This window comes from Schistocerca piceifrons, chromosome 5 (genome assembly GCF_021461385.2).
Source record: "Schistocerca piceifrons isolate TAMUIC-IGC-003096 chromosome 5, iqSchPice1.1, whole genome shotgun sequence".
In the NCBI taxonomy this organism is placed as follows: domain Eukaryota; kingdom Metazoa; phylum Arthropoda; class Insecta; order Orthoptera; family Acrididae; genus Schistocerca; species Schistocerca piceifrons.
Window position 1 is genome coordinate 337,618,356 of NC_060142.1, and position 26,518 is coordinate 337,644,873.

General features: G+C 40.7%; 1 protein-coding gene across 1 annotated transcript in view; it reads right to left on the reverse strand.

Moving 5' to 3' along the window:
• Positions 1–26,518, reverse strand: part of LOC124798977 (ATP-dependent RNA helicase DHX30-like) — a 310,021-nt gene that overhangs the window by 202,042 nt on the left and 81,461 nt on the right. The gene's annotated exons all lie outside the window — the stretch shown is intronic.

Below are 26,518 nucleotides of genomic sequence, written 5' to 3' on the forward strand. Positions count from 1 at the left end.
TATACAAATTGAATAACATCAGGGATAGGCTACAACCCTGTCTCACTCCCTTCCCAACCACTGCTTCCCTTTCATACCCCTCGACTCTCATAACTGCCATCTGGTTTCTGTACAAATTGTAAATAGCCTTTCGCTCCCTGTATTTTACCCCTGCCACCTTCAGAATTTGAAACAGAGTATTCCAGGCAACATTGTCAAAAGCTTTCTCTAAGTCTACAAATGCTAGAAATGTAGGTTTGCCTTTCCTTAATCTAGCTTCTAAGATAAGTCGTAGGGTCAGTATTGCCTTACGTGTTCCAATATTTCTACGGAATCCAAACTGATCTTCCCCGAGGTCGGTTTCTAATAGTTTTTCCATTCATCTGTAAAGAATTTGGGTAAGTATTTTGCAACCATGACTTATTAAACTGATAGTTCAGTAATTTTCACATCTGTCAACACCTGCTTTCTTTGGGATTGGAATTATTATATTCTTCTTGAGGTCTGAGGGTATTTCCCCTGTCTCATACATCTTGCTCACCAGATGGTAGAGTTTTGTCAGGACTGGCTCTCCCAAGGCTGTCAGTAGTTCTAATGGAATGTTGTCTACTCCCGGAGCTTTGTTTCGACTCAGGTCTTTCAGTGCTCTGTCAAACTCTTCACGCAGTATCATATCTCCCATTTCATCTTCATCTACATCCTCTTCCATTTCCATATTATTGTCCTCAAGTACATCACCCTTGTATAGACCCTCTATATACTCCTTCCACCTTTCTGCTTTCCCTTGTTTGCTTAGAACTGGGTTTCCATCTGAGCTCTTGATATTCATGCAAGTGGTTCTCTTTTCTCCAAAGGTCTCTCTAATTTTCCTGTAGGCAGTATCTATCTTACCCCTAGTGAGATAAGCCTCTACATCCTTAAATTTGTCCTCTAGCCATCCCTGCTTAGCCATTTTGCACTTCCTGTCGATCTCATTTTTGAGACGTTTGTATTCCCTTTTGCCTGCTTCATTTACTGTATTTTTGTATTTTCTCCTTTCATCAATTAAATTCAATATTTCTTCTGTTACCCAAGGATTTCTACTAGCCCTCGTCTTTTTACCTACTTTATCCTCTGCTGCCTTCACTATTTCATCCCTCAAAGCTACCCATTCTTCTTCTACTGTATTTATTTCCCCCATTCCTGTCAATTGTTCCCTTATGCTCCCCCTGAAACACTGTACAACCTCTGGTTAAGTCAGTATATCCAGGTCCTATCTCCTTAAATTCCCACCTTTTTGCAGTTTCTTCAGTTTTAATCTACAGTTCATAACCAATAGATTGTGGTCAGAGTCCACATCTGCCCCTGGAAATGTCTTACAATTTAAAACCTGGCTCCTAAATCTCTGTCTTACCATTATATAATCCATCTGAAACCTGTCAGTATCTCCACACTTCTTCCATGTATACAACCATCTTTTATGATTCTTGAACCAAGTGTTAGATATGATTAAGTTGTGCTCTGTGCAAAATTCTACCACGCGGCTTCCTCTTTCACTTCTTCCCCCCAATCCATATTCACCTACTACGTTTCCTTCTCTCCCTTTTCCTACTACCGAATTCCAGTCACCCATGACTATTAAATTTTCGTCTTCCTTCACTATCTGAATAATTTCTTTTATTTCATCATACATTTCTTCAATTTCTTCATCATCTGCAGAGCTAGTTGGCATATAAACTTGTACTACTGTAGTAGGCATGGGCTTTGTGTCTATCTTGGCCACAACAATGCGTTCACTATGCTGTTTGTAGTAGCTAACCCGCACTCCTATTTTTTTTTTATTCATTATTAAACCTACTCCTGCATTACCCCTATTTGATTTTGTGTTTATAACGCTGTATTCGCCTGAGCAAAAGTCTTGTTCCTCCTGCCACCGAACTTCACCAATTCCCACTATATCTAACTTTAACCTATACATTTCCCTTTTTAAATTTTCTAACTTACCTGCCCAATTAAGGGATCTGACATTCCACGCTCCGATCCGTAGAACGCCAGTTTTCTTTCTCCTGATAACGACGTCCTCTTGAGTAGTCCCCACCCGGAGATCCGAATGGGGGACTATTTTACCTCCGGAATATTTTACTCAAGAGGACACCATCATTTAACCATACAGTAAAGCTGCATGCCCTCGAGAAAAAATACGGCTGTAGTTTCCCCTTGCTTTCAGCCGTTCGCAGCACCAGCACAGCAAGGCCGTTTTGGTTAGTGTTACAAGGACGGATCAGTCAATAATCCAGACTGTTGCCCCTGCAACTACTGAAAAGGCTGCTGCCCCTCTTCAGGAACCACATGTTTGTCTGGCCTCTCAACAGATACCCCTCCGTTGTGGTTGCACCTACGGTACGGCTATCCGTGTCGTTGAGGCACGCAAGCCTCCCCACCAATGGCAAGGTCCATGGTTCATTGGGTGGGTGGGTGGGTGGGTGGGTGGGTGGGGGGTTGGGGGGGGGGGGGGGGCGGGGTTAGCTACGATATTGTCTACTCAAAGCAGGTCCTTAAACTGGCGACGCTCTAACAACAGAAGCTTGGTAACGTCAAATGGTGTTTTGCCAAAATCTTTCAAAGATTCCTGGCATTGTCCTGATGCAACTGACAGCATGCTGAATGCGATCCATTAATTCCTCTTCATTTCTAGGTGGTTCACGCCCAGTGGGTGAACTAGAACCTTGAAGAATCCCCACAGGAAAAAGTCTAGTGGTGTGGGGTCTGGTGATCGCAGAGGCATGTCCTACAAGCACCTCTGCCAATTACCTGGCCGTCGAATAGTTCACTTAAATAGCACCGCACAGCACGACTCGCATGTAGTCATCCCATCATTCTGCAACCGCATGCATAGCAGGTAGCATGAAGTTAAGCCGCCATAGTGAGTGGCAAAAGCGGACTAAAGGAGGTAACAGAGAAGAGGGACAAGCCCCATACTGATGATCTAAGGAATCATCAATGAACAAGGCATAGGAGGGGTGGCCACGCGTGGCAGACAAACGGCATGCATACCTGCTGAGGATGAAGTCATGGCGGTAGGACAGTGGTAGTTCAGCAGCTTCAGCATGCAGACTCTCAACCAGGCTGGTGTAAAGGCACCCGTGGTCAAATGGATGCCATGATGATGGATAGTGTTGAGGCAGTGTAAAAGGGATGGGCATGCAGATGCATAAACAAAGCACCCATAGTCAAGTTTAGAATGGACAACAAACCAGTAGAAAAGGAGGAAGGTGGCTCGATCGGTACCCCAAGAAGTACCACTGAGGACACGTAGGACATTAAGGGACTGCATAGAGCGGGCTGCCAGGTAAGAGACATGGGAGGACCAAGAGTGTTTCTTATCAAGCATGAGCACCAGGAATTTTGCACTGTCAATGAATGGAAGGGCAACAGGTCCAGGATGGTGGGAGGAACCATTTGCACCGCCAGAAATTCGTACAGACAGTTTTGTCAGTGTAAAAGCAAAAGCCACTGGCGATGCTCCTGGAGTGAAGATGATCAAGACAGTGCTGAAGACGCCGCTCAGTGAGACAGGTCTGTGGAGAACTGCAGTAGTATGCAAAATCATCAACAAAATGGGAGCCGAGATGCACGGTGGGAGACAGGCCGTTATAGGGTTAATGGCGATAGCAAAGAGGATGACGCTCAGCATGGAACCCTGAGGCACACCATTTCCCTGAATACAGACGTCCGACAAGGCAGAGCCACCATGCACCTTGGAAATTCAGTCTTGTAAAAATGCCCGAAGAAAACAGGGTGGGCGCCCACGGAAGCCCCATGTGTAAGGAGTACAGCAGGTGTCGTAGGCCTTCTCCAAATCAAAAAACACGGCCACAGTCTGGGATTTCTGCAGAAAACCATTCATGACATGGGTGGACAAAGTAACAAGATGGTCAACTGCAGAAAACCGTGCCCAAAATTCACACTGCGCATTCGTGTATAAATGGCAATACTCGAGCCACCACACCAGCCGGGTATGAATCATATGTTCCATCACCTTGCAAACGCAGCTGGTAAGAGAGAAGGGGCAGTAGCTAGAAGGAAGGTTTTTGCGCTTACCAGGCTTAGGTATGGGTATGACAGTGGCTTCACGCCTATGTCCAGGAAATGTGTCCTCAGCCCAGATGCAGTTGTGTGTGTTAAGCAGAAAGAACTTGCCCGCAAGAGAGGTGCTGCAACATCTGAATGCGGATAGCGTATGGCCCTGGGGCAGAGGATCAGGATGAACTGAGAGCATAATCTAGCTCCCTCATAGTGAAGCCGGCACTGTAGCACTCACGATTCAGAGAAGGCTATCGACCAAGCCTCCTCCATTCATTTCCTGTGGATGAAGGCAGGGTGACAGTGGGAAGAGGCGGCCCAAGGTGTTAGAGACAGCAACAGGATCCATGATGACACCGGCACCTACTGTTAGGAGTGAATGAAATCCAACTAGCTCTTTTGCTATCCGAAGAACTCAACGACACTTTGTACGCATCTGTTTATAATGAATGCAGTTTTCCAGTGTAGGGTGGCAGTTGAAAACGCGGAGAGCATGTCTGCGCACAAATTGCAACGCAGCATGCCTCAGTCGACCAAGGGACTGGGCCACGACATGGTAAAGAGAAAGTGCGAGGAATGGAACATTCTGCAGCGGTAAGGATAACGTTGGTGAGGTAGTCCACCTGGTCATCACAACTGGGAAATCTTGTTCTACTAAGGTTGCCAGGGAGGAGTAAAGCTGCCAGTCAACCTTAGTAAGCTGGCATTTGGGCATGCATGTGGATGGGGTAGAAGTCAGCAGACAGAGAACACACGGGAAATGGTCGCTCGAGTAGGCGTCAAAAAGAACGAACCACTCAAGACAATGGGCAAGCTGGGCAGTGCGAAAGGATAGGGCCAAAGGGGAATAGGTGTGCAAGGAGTCAGAAAGGAAAGTTAGTGCTCCAGTGTTAAGGCAGAAGAGGTTGAGTTGGTTAAGGTCAGCCAAGAGGGCACCTCTCTGGCAGGTCCTGGGAGAACCCCAAAGGGGATGATGTGCATTGAAGTCACCAAGTAGCACAAACAGAGGAGGTAGCTGCCCAGTAAGCTGAAGGAAGTCTGCCATGGTGACATCTAACAACGGAGATACATAAATGGTGCAGAGGGAGAAAGTCAGGTGGGGAAGGAAAAGGCAAACGGCAACAGTTTGAAGGTGGGTAGTCAGGGAGATGGATTGACTATGGTCACCCTGTATGAGCAGCATAACGCCCCGATGAGATGAGATGCCGACCTCAGGAGGAAGGTCAAAACGAATTGGTAAGTAATGTGAAAGCTCAAAATGGTCTTGAGGGCGCAATTTATTTTCCTTAAGGCAGAGTACAAGGGGATGCAGCAATGCTAGAATCAGATGTAAATCCTCTTTGTGGGACCCAAGGCCATGAACCTTCCTTTGGAGGATAGCCATGAGGATGAAGAGATGTAAGGGTGTCAACATTGGGGCTGCCAAGAGACGGCCGGTGGAGAGTCGCTACTAAAGGGCACAGAAGCAGGAGGATCCTGCCCCATGGGGTGCACAGAAGCATCAGTGTGCTTGAAAGGTCGGTCTGCGGAGTACAACGCTGAAAAACGGTTGATGGTGCACACCGGCGAGACAGAGGCCAGCCGAACTAAGTGAGCAGGTGGCGACACCGTCTAGCAGGATCTTCGAGTTGGTGAAGGAGAAGACTATTTGTCTTTAATGGACTACTTCGAGCCCTTCTGGTTAGAATAAGACTTGGGTGTTGTTTGGATGGAGGTACGGGAGAAGTCTTCTGTCATTTCCTGCCTGCTGGTTGTGTATAGGGTAGCTTTGCCCCTTTAGGTGAGAGTTTAATGGTTTACTGCGCAGCGGGACAGGGGGACAGTGATGCTACCTTGACATTTGGTGACTTCACAACTTCAGAGCCAAATCTGAGGTCGCATGTCTGCGTGGCCATGTCCTTCATGGAGCGAGGTGTAACAAGAACTTAACTATAGGTGCCATACACGAGAACACAGTGTTTGCGACTTGCCAGCAACTTACGAGCTACTGGGTCAATTTTTCCTTTACCTGAATCTCTTGAAGAACCCGCTCATCTAGATACATGGGACAATCCAGGGAGGAGGCGGCATGGCCACCATTGCAGTTGATACAGCATGTGACAGGGTGTCGACAAGATGTTCTAGTGTGCCTGAACCGATGACACTGGTAGCAGTGCATTAGATTCGGAATGTACAGCTGGACTGTGATTTCATAGCGTGGTTTAATCTTGGACTGCAGCACCACCCTAGGTGAGGAAAAGAGCACGGGTGGGCACCAAGGAGGAATCTACCTTTTTCATTACACGATGGACAGCAATGACACTCTGATCACAGAGGTAAGATTGTATTTCAGCCTCGGTTTGGCCGTCAAGCAGCCTAGTATAAATTACACCACGGGAAGAATTCAAAGTTCTATGTGCCTTGACATGAACAGGGTAGCCATGGAGAAGTGAGGCAGCAAGTAGTTGCACGTAAGAATTAGAAGCTGTCTTCAAAAAAGAAGTTCCATTCCGTAAACAAGAGCAGGATTTCACAGGGCCAGCAATGGTGTCAACACCTTTCTGAATAATAAATGGCTGACCATGGTGAAGGACTGACCGTCTTCAGTACATGATACTACAAGGAACTGCGGTGCAGCAGGAGGGGTCTTCGAGTCAGTAGTTTCATTACGTTTACATTTCGTTGACATCGATGGAGAGAGGATTGACTCATCACGAGAAAATCCCCCATGATTGATAGCGTCTCAGATGGCGCGCTCCTTCCAATTGGGGAACCCCTTCACAAGGGGGCACACCCCCCTTAGGTGATTGTTCACGCGTCAGGTCACACCTCCCGAATGCCCGAAGGAGGGACCAATGGGCAATCTGGGAAGGTTAAAGGTCAGGCAATCACCCCTCCCTGGGCCTGACCTGTACCAGGGGGTACGTGCGAACCCTACCTGTCGACCTGGGGCTGGGAATTACGTGTTACTCAGTCACCTTTTACACTTCATATGCGTGAGCTGGCCTTCAGGAGCACACGAGGAGAAGAAGAAAAAGGAGGATTCTCAAATGCCGAAGCGGAGGAACAAGAGGAGAAGGGAAACAAGGAAAGGAAAAGGGAGACAACCTGGACATGTTCCCCAAGGGAGGGGGAAAAGAATAGCAAGAGGATAGACATACAGCACAGAAGGTAAAAATTGCTGCAAAGGCTGGGGCCCCGTGGTAGCCAAGCACGAACCCGCCGATGAGTGGTGAGCCCCCTGGAGGGTAACTGATGAGTGACCCCCATGTCCTGTACAATCTCTCGAGTACTTATCATAGGTGCTTTCTCGAAATGCTCAAGAACAGTCTCTTCAAATGCAGCATCCTGTCGTGTTCGAGGTCTTCCAGCATCACCGTGATACCCCGCTAAGGAGCCTATTTCACCAAGTCGCTGGTGAATTGCTGTAAGCATTTGAGTGTGTGGGTGGTGTCTTGCTGGGTATGGTTCCTCCTACAACCATCGAGCTTCATGCGCATTACGGTCTGCTAGTCCAAAAACAAAAATCATATCTCGTTGTCTGTCAAACGAATACTATACTGCCATGCTTACTGTATCCCTAAATCGTAGGTGACGTGTGTGTGCTCTGAAGCGGAGCTTGTGCATGAATGCCTCTGACATGAGGTGGAGACATACAGCAAGACCTACTCAACACATGCGTGTATCATGCTGGGTCAGTGATGGGCTGAGGGACATATGTTTGGGTGAACCACACACCATAGCGCTGTCCATCAACCAACAAACGGCAACAGGGCAATTCCATAGCCAATCGAAGCATGTGGTGCCAAGTTTCCAGAGTTTAAAACTGCTGTGTTGTTGACCTACACAACATTAGTAATTTTGGTTCCTACTGGCATCAGCTATCCAGGGTTAAAATTTCATGACAATTTTTTTCCACCCTGTATGAGATGAGACCTACTAATGTCTACATATTTGTTTCTCAATATAGATACCCTGGCGATGAATACACTTCCTACAACATCAGACCGCTTTGCTAATACAGTCACTGTAGAATGTTTGGCTTTGTTAACACAACCACAACCTTACCTCTGCTTGCACCAATTCACAACTACCAAAGCTAAGTCCTCGGAGGTGTTCTTTAAGTTTTGGAAACAGATGATAATCTGATGGTGCCGAGACAGAACTGTATGGAGGATGATCGATGATAGGTAACTCAAGGCATAAGACTGCTCAACATGGTGCAGCGTTTGCATGATCTGGAATCATCACACTGAAGAAGAGGGCGCCCCATGGGTGGACGACTCTTCAAATTTGAAACTATTATAGCACGTCGTTTCTCATCCACTGACAGTTACATTACTCACTGCCATCTTATACACTACAATTTGGAGCACTCTAGCAACAGAGGGCTACAAATCTACAAATATGTAGTAGACATAAAGAAAAAAGATAACAATATTTCCAGAGACATTATTTTCCAAAACGACTCTGTAGTTTCAAGGAATTTATAGCACGGGAAGGTATCAGGAATGTTGCTATTTATAAATCCTCCGAGAGAATAACGAAAGACATTGTATGGCTTTGTGATACATGTCACCTCGGCTTAGATGATACCAGAACTTCAGGTTATTTTAAATGAATTACCTCCTTTATCAACTGGGTTGTCATCACTCAAGATACCGAATAGCAAATTCATTAGAGAACCATTACTAAAACTATCTAATTGGCCAGATGACGTAATTCCACATGAAGATGATATCCATGGCTGTGCCGAGAAAGAACTGAAAAAGCAAGCCCAAACTGGCATGCAGGAGCATAGTCATAATGCTGTAATGCCCAATTTCAAATTTGGTAAGACAGTCCTAGTTAAGGCATATCATCCTGGTCCAAATATAAAGAAAATAGGAAGTTTTTCCAAAAATATGAAGGTCCTGATTAAGGAGTGCATATTCCACATCCTAAAGTGGTGTTTTTAATAGATCCATCAAGTGGTAAAAAAAAGTTTGCATAATACAGACATGGCAACAAAGTATGTAATTTAAAATATTCATCTCACCTCAGAGGGTTCCAAATCTGTGTGAACTCTGTAGAATGACACCTATAAGGCTTTAGCTGATTGTTATATTACTTCACATTTTGGTTTCTGTGTAACAATGCTTCATTTCTTCCCATTGTATCTACTTTAAGTTATGTTTTCTTTCACTATCTGTATCTATTCTGTTAAAATAATGGGATGCTGGCAGACCTTTAGTCATGGCGGAGGGACTGCCTCCCTCCCACAGGTGTTTTTAACTGATCACAAATATGAATAACCCAATTAATATTGTTAAGGTATATTGTCAAAGTCATAGGCATTGGAGTTTAGGCATATTAACAGACACTTGCATCATATGAAAGGGTCAAACTTACCGGAGCAGATAAAACTATTGTCTGTTCACAAATACTTCTGAACATCGCATATGTAAAAATACAAATCCAACAGTGTGATGGGCAGATGTTAAAGAAATCACATTGAACAGGACAAGAAAAATGGGGTAGACAAAGTACTTAAGTCAGTTGAAATGCTTGCATCCAGATTAAAGCCAATAGAGATCAGTGACACTCATAGCAGTAAAAGTTAGATGTAAGTTCTCAATAGCCTAATATAAGCTTTCCTTGAATTAAGGGATTTAATTTTAGCTATTAGTACCAGGAATGAAATATGAATAAATTTTTTGTCACTATTTCAAGTGGAGCGCACAAACACTTAGGACCCAGAAAGAACGGAGATCAACAATCACACATGGAATCACAATAAATTAGGAGTAAGTTTACCACCATGAGTAATGAGAAAGGAAGATAGGTATATAGTGCTAGGCAGGATGCTGTATGCTTCCTTGTATATAAGGTATAGAAGAAACAGGGTAAGTATCAAATGAGGAGGCGCTACAACATTTTTGAGGACAGGGAAAAATATACAGATATGTAACTACCATGAGGAAGGTTGTACAATGTGGATGACATCTTTCTGTCAAAAGAGGTGTTGTATAAATACAGTTCCTACACATATGTAGAATACTACAAATTCTGAGCTTACCTCCAAAGTTGCAAGTATGGTAATCAACCAAAATGAAATGGTTGAACAGATGTGCTAGTTTATGAAATGATAAAAATCATAACAGGTATCAGTTTTTTCATCAGTTTTGTGTGCTGACCCAAAATCGATGTGATATTTGAAACTAAAAAGCTATCAGTAGCTCAAAATGTAACTCCACCTGCTTCATTGCAGTAACCTAAAGGCACAAAGCTATGTATAATTAATGAACCATTAATGCTAGGCTAATAACTATTAAAATTCTGTACAGCCCTGCGCCTGCTATACGGACATCTGAGTCACAGCTCTCGTACAAGATAAGTAATTTAAGTAGTAATAAACTGTTTTTAACACTTTAAACTAATTTATTACATTAATTATAGTGCTCTTCAAGCATACCATTAAAGGTTTTTGTCTTACTCGCGTATTTTCACAGTAATCACGTAAAGTTCATTTTGTTCACATATCGCGGCCAGGCCGAACTTTTGAGCTTTCAGATTAAACTTCATACCGCAATTTTAAGTGCATTTACTGATAGTTTAGTGTGCTAAATACATTTGCTGCCCCTTTATATCTGTAGAGTATCGTCACCTCTTAAGTAATTTCCAGTAAAAAAATTTTGAACTACTGTTTACACAGTCACGAGTAGGCCTAATTTTTCATACACGTATTTTCATTGTTTTCCGGTAACTTAATTGTCTTTCTGTCACTAAAATCAATTTGTACCATGAGTGTAAAGTGCCTGACATGCCGTAGAATCGTTAGCTCCGGGGTCTGGTGTGATGGATGTAGTAACTTTTTTCATTGGGGCGATTGTAGTGGCGTGGGAATTGGGAAAATGAGCGAGACTCATCAATGGTTCTGTAGGCTATGCAGTAGAGATAGAAAGATTGTGGAACAGGAGGGGAAAATTGGTGCCCTTCAGGCTGAGTTACATGAGGTTAGGTGAGAACTGGGCAGGTTAAGGGGGGAGAAGGGTAAACAGGGGTGGGAAGTGGCAACAGGCATAAGGAACAGGCCAAGAAATTCTTCTGACAGCTTTGTTATTAATGTACAAAATAGGTTTGACCTGTTCCCTCAGTCAGAAACTGATGAGCCTCTCACAGAAGTAGATGTAGACAGGGCTCAACAAGCTTTCAGCAGCAAATTGAATAAGAATGTAGGGAAGTCTGCAAAGAGAAAGAAAGTCTTGTTGCTAGGTAGTCCGCATGCTAGGGGTGTGGGCCAACTTCTGCAGGATGAATTAGGGTCAGAATACCAGGTCACAAGTTTTTTCAAACCTAGTGCTGGACTGGGGCAGGTTACAGAGGATTTAGGTTCACTATGTAGAGGCTTTACTAAGGAAGGTACCGTGGTTATTGTGGGTGGGCCGGGCAACAGTATTGACAGAGATCCGGGGTACAGCATAGAGTGTGACCTGGCAAAGATTGCATCAACATCGAGTCATACCAGTGTTGGGTTTGTGTCGGTTCTGGAGCGCCACGACCGACCTCATTTGAGCTCTTCTGTCAGGAGAGTTAATTAGGAGTTGGAACGGCTACTTGGATCTGGTGCAGGGTCACACATTGGTGTGGTTCCTGTTGATTCACTCTGTAGGTGGGACTATACTAGACATGGCCTACACCTCAACAATAAAGGGAAGGGTAAACTGGCTGGGCTGATAGCAGGAAATTTAAAGGGGGGAGGAACTACATCTCATGGTGGAAACTCTTTTAGTGTAAGAGCAGTGTCCTGTGGGAAACTCAGCCAGGCAAGTACTAAAGATGAACTTTTTTAACAAGATACAAAAGCAAAGTGAAAAATAATGTTGGTATATTTCATCAAAATATTGGGGGATTGAAGAATAAAATTGATGAGCTTCTGCTTTGTTTAGAAGATATAGAAACTGAGAATGTAATAGATGTAGTATGCCTGTGAGCATCACATTGTCACTGATATGCAAAAGGTTAGCATCAATGGGTACAAATTAGCTGCACATGTAAGTAGAGATAATATGATGAGAGGAGGAGTTGCCATATATGTCAAAAGCTTCCACAGTGTAAAAAATTTAGAAACTAAAAAATTTTGTGTAGAGCAACATATGGAAGCATGTGCCACTGAACTTAAACTAAATGATGGCACTTTCATATTTGTAACAGTGTATAGGTCCCCCACAGGGAATTTCCAGCTATTTCTAGAAAACTTGGATGCTTTTGTTGTGCTATCTGTCAGACAGGGGGAAGCAAATTATCATTTGTGGGGATTTCAATGTAGATTCCCTGAAAGAGTGTAATAGGAAGAATGACCTTGTAGTATTACTCAGTTCTTTCAATTTGAGTTCCGTCATTGATTTTCCTACTCAGATAACAAAGAACAGCAGTACATTGATAGATAACTTTTTTATAGACCAAGATAAGTTTAAGGACATAAATGCTTATCCTGTTGAGAATGGTCTTTCAGATCACGGTGCACAGCTAGTTACAGTACATGACATAGCTCCATGCAGTATATCAAATCAGACTTTCAAAGCAGTGCGTTTAATTAACAATATAAATATTGCAAACTTTAGGGAAAGCCTGCAGCAGCTAGACTGGGATGAAGTGTATAAGGAACCCAATGCAAACTTGAAATATAACTTATTTCACGATACATTTTTAAGGGTATTTGAAAATTGTTTTCCCAAGAAAATAGTTAAACATAATTCCGAGAAAACATATAAAAAACCTTGGCTAACTAAAGGAATAAGAATATCTTGCAACCGTAAAAGAGAACTGTATCTAACAGCAAGAGGGAGTACTGACCCCGAAATTGTTCAACATCATAAAAACTATTGTGCGGTACTAAGAAAAGTTATTAAAAAGTCCAGAAGCATGAGTATCATGTCCGAGGTCAGTAACTCTGATAATAAAATTAAAGCAATTTGGAATATTATTGAAAGGGAAACAGGGCAACCAAGAGCACAGGAAGACTTCAGTGCCATAAAACTGAATGACAAGTGTACTAACAAACAATCAGAAATTGAAAATATTTTCAATAATCATTTTTTAAATGTTGTGGAGAAAATAGGATCTAGATCTTCACTAGAAGAGGCAAGGCTACTAATAGAAGAGGCCATACCTGTGGAGTTTGAAACAACTGTAATTCCACCAACCTCTCCCTCTGAAATTAGTAAAATAATAAACTCACTGAAAAGTGATGGCATTTCCAGCAAGGTACTTAAAGCTTGTTCCCCACAGATAAGTAGGATTCTCAGCCACGTATGTAATAGCTCTTTGGAGCAGGGTGTTTTCCCCAATAGATTGAAATATGCCATTGTAAAACCATTGCATAAAAAGGGGGATACGTCGGATGTCAACAACTACCGCCCAATCGCTCTTCTGACAGCTCTATCAAAAATTTTTGAGAAAGTAATGTATTCAAGAGCAGCCTCCCATATTTGTAAAAATAAAGTACCAACAAAATGTCAGTTTGGTTTTCAGAAAGGCTTTTCAACAGAAAATGCTATATACACTTTCACTGATCAAATATTAAATGCTCTGAATAACCGGACATCACCCATTGGTATTTTTTGTGATCTCTCAAAGGCCTTTGATTGTGTAAATCATGGAATTCTTTTAGATAAGCTAAATCATTATAGTTTGAGTGGGGCAGTGCACAAATGGTTTAATTCATACTTAACTGGAAGAATGCAGAAAGTTGAAATAAGTGGTTCATGTAATGTTAAAACAACAGCTGATTCCTCAAACAGGGGGGCTATCAAGTACGGGGTCCCACAGGGTTTGGTCTTAGGTCCTTTACTGTTCTTGATGTACACAGGGTGTATACGTGGACGACGAAAAAAAAAAAAAAAAAAAATATCCCGGATTTCCTGGTTAAAAACACACTTTCTCCCGGATGAGAATACATTTTTTTCCGTGTTAAGTAACAGTATACATTACCTCGAAACTGTAAAACTTATCAACCCTTTAAATGATTGTGGTTTTATACACCAGTGTAGAAGTTCCCGGCACTTTGAAAAACGAAACTCAGAGGAAAAAACACGTTTTAGAAAGATGTCTGATGTGCAGCAACATGTACACTGCATATTTTCCTATTCCACCAAACACCGCATGTTATTTTCCGAAGGATTGAAATCGAGATTGCGATGCGCTTTTGTAAGCCAGTTGTAGCTCATGTCAAGTGATCTCGCCAGCCGATGACAGCGGATATTCAGATCATAGGACACGTGGTGTAGTCAGCCAGTAGCAACATCACTGTAAAGTAGCACGAACACACAAATAGGAAAAGGTAATGGTTTAAATTAATATACATATATACATAATGTAGCGACAAGAAAAGAAAAGCTTTTACATTTAATATTGGTCACTAAGATTAATAACCTGCAAGAGAAGCTAAGCTTTAACACATAATGATCTTTTCTGCGCATGTTACACTTTAAAGATACATCACAAAAATGTGCCAGTAAATTTTTTAACAACGACATAAATGTCTGATCTTCTGGGCTCGAAAATATCCTACATGGTCGCCCTCAAACATTTGATTTTTGAATGAGAGTCAAATGCTCTGTGATTTAAGAAAATCATCGGACATTTGCGCGCACAGAGTTCATCTTGCATGAAAGGAAATTTACGTTGAAAGTAACGCTTTCCAAACAACCATTCGCAATATCTTCCCGCGACCTGTTAGAATCGTTTCAGCAGTTGCCACAGCGTGCCAAATAACAGATGCCGCAGCGCTTGCGCAGCTACGGTGACGCAGGAAACCCGTACATTCGTACGCGTAAAACATTAAAAGATCTTACATTATGTCATAAAAGAAACAAGACATTAGAGGACACTCCAAGAGCATGGGGATTTTGTGAACTATACTAAAATGCATCATTCGGCTTAAGGTGCACATTCGTATGTCCAGATTCAGATGTAAATTTTCTTTGAGTACCTGTACTGTATTATCTCATGGTTCTTTATTAAGGCATAATGCCATACGTGCTAGAAGATGAAAACGTGTACTGGAAATGCAGCGAACAGTTGAATCTAGCCAATAGTGTGGAATTAAACACTTAGTTTCAAATAAATTGACTGCCTCAGCAGAAATTATTAGTAAAAGTCAAATTTCTTTAACAAACCGACAAAAATAACTTCATTATTCTGCAAGGCGATTAACGCTTGATTTTCAGAAAGGTGGAAACGAAATAAAATCTGAAACTAATAATATATTTTAGCCTTCCGTAATTATGTGAATGTAATTTAATTCACTTGATAGCTCCTGGCCACAGAAATCCGTTTTGTCTTGATTTGAAGTGAGAGCAATAAACGAAGAGGGAACAGCAAACTCACTTAACGTTAACGTAAAGACGTGTCACATGGAGACTACCACCTCCCACTACAACTCACAGTGCTCTGTAAATCAGGTCCGGATCTAGGATATTTCCGAACCGGGGCAATATTTGATAGTTGCGCTCCCCCCTCCCTTGAGCATTCAGGTAGGATACCAAAATTTTAAAAATCGACTTTTCAAAAATATCTTCATTTTGTAGCACACATCATTCTGAAGAGTCTGATACAGTGCCACGCCTCTCTACACAGCATTCTTCCATGGCACATCTCTCGTATTGCGCTCTGTGGAATTCAAACATGTAATATTTTGTAATGGAATGGGTGCCATCAAACTATATTCACGCCAGTGGAAATTAAAATGTCCTGTGGTGCCTGTCTTGCTCCCAGTCGGCCAGTTTGATGCCCTGCGCCTCTTATTGACGCCCTGCGCCTCTTATTGACGCCCTGCGCCTCTTATTGACGCCCTGCGCCTCTTATTGACGCCCTGCGCCTCTTATTGACACCCTGCGCCTCTTATTGACACCCTGCGCCTCTTATTGACACCCTGCGCCTCTTATTGACACCCTGCGCCTCTTATTGACACCCTGCGCCTCTTATTGACACCCTGCGCCTCTTATTGACACCCTGCGCCTCTTATTGACACCCTGCGCCTCTTACTGACACCCTGCGCCTCTTACTGACACCCTGCGCCTCTTACTGACACCCTGCGCCTCTTACTGACACCCTGCGCCTCTTACTGACACCCTGCGCCTCTTACTGACACCCTGCGCCTCTTACTGACACCCTGCGCCTCTTACTGACACCCTGCGCCTCTTACTGACACCCTGCGCCTCTTTAAAAAAAATCTCTGAATTAATACTAGTTTGGATTATTTGTAACCGGCATAAGAAGAACTTTTCAGATAATTTGCAGTCTTTACTGCCTATTAGCTAATAACTTGCTGATTTGTGTGACATAAAATTAAATATAGGATACATAAAATGAGTAAAGACAAGAGACAAGCAAGACAGTACACGTTTCTTCAATCGTTAAGTCCTAGCTTCTTTTCTCTCTAATCTTGCCACAGCTTTATATGGCGTACTTTCCTTTCTGGGAAAGAATCTACTGCCTCATCAAAGTTCGTCAACGTTTTGCTACATGAAAAAATGAAATGTAGTTGTCTAATACTAGAAAAGCTGTTAATACAAATTGTACCCAAGACTGGTGTGGTTTCTCGATCTGATTACGTGTATTTTATCACTGCTATATAAAATGAAATAGGCCTGCCCAATATTGCAGCAGTTGTTACACACACCAAATAAACGAGACTGTTTTGGCGTAAATGGTCATTTTTATAACACGACGGAATATAATTCATGAAGTACCAATATCAAATGCCTTTTAGGCCTACTACAAGCAAAAAGTTGTGTGTTAGGAAATAGTTTCACATTTCATTCATACTCTCTAGCTTCTGAAGCATGAGATCGAAAAGTAGTAGTACTAAATTTTTAAATAAATTTCGAATCGTCATATTCTCCCTAATTTGTGAGAGTCCCTGTTTCTTCTCCTTCCACGTTCTAACAAACAATCTTATCACTAATCTTGTAACTATACCTGCCAGTGTCAAAACTTATTCTCTGGCTAATTTTGTCACCGGTTTAGTTATCCGGTTGGGTGTTATTAAGTGTTCGTACAACGCGTTTTCCACGCTACTCCTAGAATAGAACATTAGCAGCTGCTAGCCGGGGACTGTATAACTGGCCCTTAGCAGTGTAGTGGTCTGGCCAAAAATTTTCTGTCAAAATTTCGTTTTCTTGGACACATGGAGGAGACAATACACAATCTTTGTTGCCTGTTATTCCTGTTAGTCTTTTTTTTACACTCTGGTAGTCAGAATCTATGGAATTCGCTAGTAGTTATAACAACGCTGATCATTTGCAAACCCAGTCAACCACATAAATAGCGACTGGCATTCATCCGTTCGGCTTTATTCAGCTCAGCTCGTATAGGCCCGTCCCCATTTGTCTGCATGAAAGTTTATTTCTATGTGCGACGGGGATTCCCTTGGCAGAGACACCACGTACACTATGCACGCATTCAAAATTCAACTTATGATTCTTTCAGAAATCGACTTAGAATTTGTTCAAAAATGTTCAAAAACCAACAGGGGTGCGTTCAAAATCATATGAGAAATCTATAGACCAACGTGCACTGGGTGCTAGGGGCTTTGTGAAACAAGGTCCCCCCCCCCCCCCCCCCCCCCCCCCCTGAAACTATCGCCCAGGGCAGATAACCCGGTTTCCCCCCACCCCCTAGTTCCGGGTTTGTTGCGCATACGTGAATCTGGCAGCTTAAGCGCACCAGTAAAATTTTTCCGGATATCATCTGGCTGCTTCCTGCTATTGCTTATACAGCTAACTGCCACACTTCTGCAGCGAGAAGCAGGAGAAGGTATTACTCATACGAGACAACCGCACATTCGGATAAGTTCGCTCGCAACCCCTCAAACGAATCTAATGTAAAGTTGTGACGTCACACCCATTGGAGGCAATTTGTTGTTATGAATCATTGCATAGTCTTCCTAAAGGCTTTGACACATTTTGCTGTTGGCAGACGCTTGTAAGAGCACTGTGTTTTGTTGTTGTATATTGTGAATTTCCTTTGCAACTTAAATTTTATTTTCGTTTCTTTTTCTCTCGTTTGTTTCTTATTGCTGTAGTATTATTCTGCAGTAGCGAGATACAGTAATATTCTTTGTCAGAGTATTGGTTCTTACCAGTCAAAGTTACAAAAATTTAACTGAAACTAAAACAATGAAAAATTCCCGGGTTTTTCCCGGTTTTCTCCCAGATGAAAAAATTCCCGGGGATTTTCCCGGATCTCCCGGTTGTCCCGGGTCATATACACCCTGTATACATTAATGACTTACCATTCGACATTGATGAAGATGCAAAGTTAGTTCTTTTTGCTGATGATACAAGTATAGTAATAACATCCAAAAACCAAGAACTAAGTGACGTAATTGTAAATTATGTTTTTAACAAAATTATTCAGTGGTTCTCAGCAAACTGACTCTCTTTAAATTTTGACAGAACACAGTATATACAGTTCCGCACAGTAAATGGCACAACTCCAGTAATAAAGATAGACTTTGAACAGAAGTCTGTAGCTAAGGTAGAATTTTCAATATTTTTAGGTGTGTCCATTGATGAGAGGTTAAACTGGAAGCAACACATTGATGGTCTGCTGAAACGTCTGAGTTCAGCTACGTATGCTATTAGGGTTATTGCAAATTTTGGTGATAAGAATCTCAGTAAATTAGCTTACTATGCCATCTTTCATTCACTGCTTTTGTATGGCATCATAATCTGGGGTAATTCATCGTTGAGTAGAAAAGTATTCATTGCTCAAAAATGTGTAATCAGAATAATTGCTGGAGCCCACCCACGGTCATCCTGCAGAAATCTATTTAAGGATCTAGGGATCCTCACAGTAACCTCACAGTATATATATTCACTTATGAAATTTATTGTTAATAATCCAACCCAGTTCAAAAGTAATAGCAGTGTGCATAGCTATAACACCAGGACAAAGGATGATATTCACTATGCAGGGTTAAATCTGACTTTGGCACAGAAAGGGGTAAATTATGCTGCCACAAAAGTCTTTGGTCACCCACCAAACAGCATCAAAAGCCTGACAGATAGCCAACTAACATTAGAAAATAAAAGAATTTCTAGATGACAACTCCTTCTACTCATTGGCTGAAATTTTTAGATATAAATTAAGGGGGGGGGAGAAAAAAAAAAACAACAACAACTTAAACATTAGTGTCATGCAATATTTTGTGTAATGTAATATCTTGTACAGACATCTTTTATTAACCTGACACGTTCCACATCATTACAAAGTGTCGTATTCATGATCTATGGAACAAGTATTAATCTAATCTAATCTCTAATCTAAGTAAAGAAAAAAATCCAGAAATGAAACACTGATACATAACATAACAATGATTGTGTCAATCTATTGATACACATTTTGTAAGTATGCTTTGGTGTATCTTATAAAGGATTTCGTATATCTAGTAGAAGCCAACCTCGGGGAAGATCAGTTTGGATTCCGTAGAAACACTGGAACACGTGAGGCAATACTGACCTTACGACTTATCTTAGAAGAAAGATTAAGGAAAGGCAAACCTATGTTTCTAGCATTTGTAGACTTAGAGAAAGCTTTTGACAATGTTGACTGGAATACTCTCTTTCAAATTCTAAAGGTGGCAGGGGTAAAATACAGGGAGCGAAAGGCTATTTACAATTTGTACAGAAACCAGATGGCAATTATAAGAGTCGAGGGACATGAAAGGGAAGCAGTGGTTGGGAAGGGAGTAAGACAGGGTTGTAGCCTCTCCCCGATGTTGTTCAATCTGTATATTGAGCAAGCAGTAAAGGAAACAAAAGAAAAATTCGGAGTAGGTATTAAAATTCATGGAGAAGAAATAAAAACTTTGAGGTTCGCCGATGACATTGTAATTCTGTCAGAGACAGCAAAGGACTTGGGAGAGCAGTTGAATGGAATGGACAGTGTCTTGAAAGGAGGATATAAGATGAACATCAACAAAAGCAAAACAAGGATAATGGAATGTAGTCTAATTAAGTCGGGTGATGCTGAGGGAATTAGAGTAGGAAATGAGACACTTAAAGTAGTAAAGGAGTTTTGCTATTTGGGGAGCAAAATAACTGATGATGGTCGAAGTAGAGAGGATATAAAATGTAGGCTGGCAATGGCAAGGAAAGCGTTTCTGAAGAAGAGAAATTTGTTAACATCCAGTATTGATTTAAGTGTCAGGAAGTCATTTCTGAAAGTATTTGTATGGAGTGTAGCCACGTATGGAAGTGAAACATGGACGATAAATAGTTTGGACAAGAAGAGAATAGAAGCTTTCGAAATGTGGTGCTACAGAAGAATGCTGAAGATTAGATGGGTAGATCACATAACTAATGAGGAAGTATTGAATAGGATTGGGGAGAAGAGAAGTTTGTGGCACAACTTGACCAGAAGAAGGGATCGGTTGGTAGGACATGTTCTGAGGCATCAAGGGATCACCAATTTAGTATTGGAGGGCAGTGTGGAGGGTAAAAATCATAGAGGGAGACCAAGAAATGAATACACTAAGCAGATTCAGAAGGATGTAGGTTGCAGTAGGTACTGGGAGATGAAAAAGCTTGCACAGGATAGAGTAGCATGGAGAGCTGCATCAAACCAGTCTCAGGACTGAAGACCACAACAACAACAAATCTACTACATAAAATCTTTAAGGATTTATGCAGTTTTGTGCAATTTTCTAAAGGCTGGTAGTAACAATAATTGCCAGATGTTTTTATACAAAGGAATTTGGTAATATTTTGTGTGTACTGAATAATATGAATGGATCTGAAACAATTCTGAAGATAGTTAATGAATGAGTTTAGAAACGCACACAATGTCTAGCGTAACTACAATATGGATGATCAAGCTCATACGTATTTTGACATACCAAGAGAATTTGAGAACAGGCTACAGGTGTAGGTGAATAGAAGTAATATTTACGCAGCTTTTATCAACATATTTATGGTTTTACCATACCTAAAGACCTTAAAAATGAATTACGTAAGTGGTTACTTTAAAAAAAAATAGCCAAGGAGTTTCTGTTAGCCAAATTAAAATCATTAAGGAAACTGATATCTTCTTGATTTCCATTGGGAATAAATAAATTATTTACCACTTTATTTACCACTTAGCTATAAAGTTAATACAGTAATTTAAAAGTGATGTCTTCCAAACACACAGATGTTAATTCATAGCTATTTCCTTATGACTGTAATACTTGTAGTGACATCTTTCTTTTAAGGAAGAAGAAATGTGGTGCAGCTTCTGTAAAGTCTTCCTAGCTGAAGAATGATGATCATGATGGTTGCAAACATTATATAGTTACCTGGTTTGCAATGTAAACTGGATGTTCTGTCATTGCATTTTTGCATCTGAACTGATATTGATGTATGCTCCACACTTTCAATGTGGGATGGCAAAATACAGCATAACCGCAAGCTGTGGTATCTGTTGGGCATTGGGTTTTTATTCTGTGTTTTGAAATCCTGTCTTGGAGAAATGGGGCACACAACCAATTAAAGAATGCACCTTGACAATTCAGGTCATGTCACGGCAAACAGAAGACTACGAGTCATCTGTTAAATCATTCTATTCATTCAAATGTCAGATATAGTTCATGTACTATCATGCTGAATGTATGAACATTAACTATATAAATGCCGTATTCCTTCATATCAACTAACTGTAACAGAACATGCACTGTAACAGTTCTAAGAAGTAATATTTTCTATTATTTAGTAGAAAGTTGACACCATTTCTCAGTTGACAGATTTCCAGCACAGGAGCCAAATGCTATGAAGATGAAGTCGAGATTGAATTACCTACAAAGTAAAAATCTAATTTGCCGACACAAATGTTCAGAGTTGTAAAAGACAGCACTCTTAGTCTGAACAAATACACACATTTTATAAGCCTCAACACATCAAGACATAAGCATTACTTATCTGATGCCTAACAAACGAAATATATCGTGGTTAACTGACTATAATTCCAATCTCTCGAATAAATTACAGTGGCATTACCCATCTTTGAGAAAGTACCATCAGACAGCAAGAGATTGCGGGATGAGTAAAAGGTAAAATTTTTTTTACAGAAACATGAATGCAAATTATTATTTATTGATTTGTTGCCATTGTTTCACGTGACACACACTCTAGACAATATTTTAGTCTCTGTTTCACCATTATTCTTATTATTAAAATCCAGTGTCTCATAAATGCTAAGGCAGGTCATAGATACAGCACCAACAAATGTCACCAGACCACAGGCCGATCAAATTTCCTGCACTTTGATGTAAACTGTTTGACCAGTTCAAGTCATCCTCAAACACAGCCCTACTTGAAACAGTGAAAACAGAGCTGAAACACAATGAGATACTTATCATGAAATGTAACAACATATGGCACAACTAATCATCTTCCACACAAGGAAACTATAAAGTTTGTGAAAATTTGTTAGGCGAAATGCATCAAAAATCTAACAGAAAATCATTTACTTCTCACAGAAATTTAACTGAAATATCTAAATTCTGGAACTTCCTGGCAGATTAAAACTGTGTGCCGGACCGAGACTAACTCGGGACCCTTGCCTTTCGCGGGCAAGTGCTCTACCAACTGACCTACCCAAGCACGACTCACGGCCCCGTCCTCACAGCTTTACTTCCACCAGTACCTCGCCTCCTACCTTCCAAACTTTACAGAAGCTCTCCTGCAAAATTCTGTTTATCAAATACTGATAATGCACAACTTGCCTTTCTCTGGAAGCAAAAGTGTAAAAGTTATTTACACTACCATTTTATATTAGACTGTTGGTTAGTGTGGTCATTAGGAAGCATGGCTGTTACCTCGGATTACCATCTACCAGTTACGTTATTTGGCAGAAAACCCAAAGAGATTCTTGTCATACATAAAGCACACCAGTGGTAAGGCGCAATCAATACCTTCACTGCGCAATAACAATGGTGAAGTCATTGATGACAGTGCCACTAAAGCAGAGTTATTAAACACAGTTTTCTCAAACTCCTTCACCAAGGAAGACTAAGTAAATATTCCTGAATTCCAATCAAAAATAACTGCCAAGATGAGAAACATAGAAGCAGATATCCTCAGTATTGCAAAGCAGCTTAAATCACTTAATAAAGGCAAGGCTTCCAGTCTAGATTGTATACCAGTCAGGTTCCTCTCAGAGTATGCTAATACAATAGCTCCATATTTAGCAATTACATAAAACCGCTCGCTCACAGAAAGATCTATACCTAAAGACTGGAAAATTGCTCAAGTCACACCAATACCCAAAAAGGGTAGGAGGAGTAATCCATTGACTTACAGGCCCATATCGCTAACGCCTATTTGCAATATGGTTTTGGATCATATACTATATTCAAACATTATGAAGTACCTTGAAGAAAATGATTTACTGACACACAGTCGGCACGGGTTCAGAACATATTCTTGCGTAACACAACTAGCTTTTTATACTCATGAAGTAATGAGTGCTATTGACAGGGGATGTCAAATTGATTCCATATTTTTAGATTTCCGGAAGACTTTTGACACCGTTCCTCGCAAGCGTCTTCTAACCAAACTGGGTGCCTATGGAATATTGCCTCAGTTGTGTGACTGGATTCGTGATTTCCTGTCAGGAAGGTCATAGTCCGTAGCAATAGACAGAAAGTCATCGAGTAAAACATAAGTAATATCCGGTGTTCCCAAGGAAGTGTTATAGGCTCTCTATTGTTCCTGATCTATATTATCGACATAGGAGACAATCTGAGTAGCTGTCTTAGATTGTTTAAAGATGATGCTGTCATTTACTGTCTTGTAAAGTCATAAGATGACCAAAACAAATTGCAAAATGATTTAGATAAGATATTTGTATGGTATGAAAAGTGGCAATTGACTCTGAATAAAGAAAAGTGTGAAGTTATTCACAAGAGTACTAAAAGAAATCCACTAAATTTCGATTACGTGATAAGACACACAAATCTGAAGGCTGTAAATTCAACTAAATACTTAGGGATTACAATTACAAATAACCTTAATTGGAATGATCGCATAGATAACATTGTGGGTAGAGCAAACCAGACTGCAATTCATTGGCAGAACACTTAGAACGTGCAACAGGTCTACTAAAGAGACTGCTTACACCACACTTGTCTTCCCTATTCTGGAGTACTGCTGTGCAGTGTGGGATCCACATCAAGTAGAACTGACTGATGACATCGAAAAAGTACAAAGAAGGGTAGCTCATTTTGTATTATTGCGAAGTAGGGGAGATAGTGTCACTGACATGATACGTGAATTGGAGTGGCAATCATTAAAACAAAGGCATTTTTCATTGCGACGGGATTTTCTCCTCTGATTGCAAAAACATTCTGTTGGCACCAACTTACATAGGGAGAAATAATCATCATGATAACATATGAGAAGTCAGGGCTCACACAGAAAAATTTAAGTGCTCTTTTTTCCTGCGCACCATTCAAGAGTGGAACGGTACAGAGACAGCTTGAAGGTGGTTCACTGAACCCTCTACTAGGCACTTTATTGTGAATAGCAGACTAGTCGCATAGATGTAGATATACCTTGCTTCATTTCTGCAAATTTTTAGTACTTTACGTGCTAATTTGTTTAAGTTTACGCAAGGTAGATATCAATTCACACCTATCAACAAGCCACCGAAGAAAAAGTGTATTGGTTAGAAAAACCCTGTAGCTAAAAGACAACAATATCCGGGCATCTGAATCATGTGAATGGGAGCTTCAACTACACTATGAACATAAAACAGCAGCTACAACTAGGGAAAGGGAAACTTCGGAGGAAAGAGAGATGCATGTGCAACGAGACTGATGCAGAAAGCAATAACCAAGAATTGTGAATTTACATTTACCTCTATTACTCTAATCATGCTAAACTCTTAACAGGATGGATTGATGTCATATGTAACTACTGTTGGCCAAGGAAATATAAATGCGAACCATTAGATGTGTGTTGCTCCAATGAGAAAGTGAAGCTGTTGCCACTTAATGAGCCTCCAGAGCCACTGTTTTCTTTCTTATGTAGTAGTACAACAGATTCCAAGCATTTTCTGAACAATATCAGGGCATACAATTTGTTTTCAAATCATGTATTTCAGAGTGTCATGTGTAGTGCAAGAAGATGGTTTTATGACTAATTTTAAGGTACAGTGCCAAATCTGCCACAAAACTGGATGATTTTTCCTCCCAGGTGAAAATCCAAAATTTCTACAAGTTTATTTCACAGGCAATGAAAAATTAGAGGCTGATCAAGAATCTGCTAATATACGTGTCACGCAACAAGACATTGTTTTAAATCTGCAAGGACTACTACATCTGTACAATCACTCAGTACGACTATTTCAAACTGCATTAGACAGAATGCCTACAGATGAGAATAAAGTAGGCATATGTGCTGACAATATTAATAAATATGTGAAATACTTGTTCATTAAGCATATGAACGGGTTTTTGTAGTCAAAATATTTCTTGCAGAAAATTAAGTGTATTTAAATAACAAACTAATATATTTTACAGTTAGGTTTTCGGTACATAATGCATTATGGATGTAAATTTGTAATTTAAAAAGGAATCAAAGTGTAATCTATGATTTAATTGTTCTAACTAAACATTTTGTTTGAAATTGGCGTATATTTGCAAAAGTCAGAAGTATAAGGCTAGACCCCAATTTTTATTAATGCCACAGTTGAGGACGTATTCATTTGTCGCATTTAGTTTTCAGTGATTCAAATATGGCCTTTGATTTAAAGCAATTGCATTTTCCCAGGCGGCTTGAATTCGCTACGAGTTTCAACAAGGCCAGGGCCAATCACTTTGGATGGCTGATGTCAAACATGTTAGGCAATGCTGGGCACTTCATCTAGTTTTAGGATAAAAACTAACTGTAAACAACTCACTATTATAATCCGTTTTCTCCATTTGCTATTATCCAAGATAGAAAATAGTGTGCAGTCAGATCATATAGAGCCTATTTATGTGTTTATCCACACAAATTAAGAGTAAAATATACTAACACACTCACAAAAGGAGCATGCAAGACATTGATTCCAAATGGATTATTCAATTATTACAGGAATGTAATGGTTCTCTACTGTATGTCTAAGGTACACTTTGTACGATTGTTTACACAATGCAGTATTTTATTTTAGTCATTATATCTTAATGAACCACAGGAATTGTAGCTCTATTATGATTTTATCATGACACACCCATTAATAAAAGAAGTCAGTCAGAGAAAGATAGTATGGATTTCTCATTGATTATAATTATTGTGTTAGACAGGAACATACATAATGGTACCCAATACAAACCATCAGCATAAACAGGCACCACATTAAAAGGGGCCTAAGCAAACATGGTTTGGATACAGAAGTTGTTAAAATATGCCTCAGAATAATATTATGAGAGCAGAGAAACACTGCAGGAGTATAAATCTCAGTTTTCTCTAGTATTTGAAATTACAAAGAG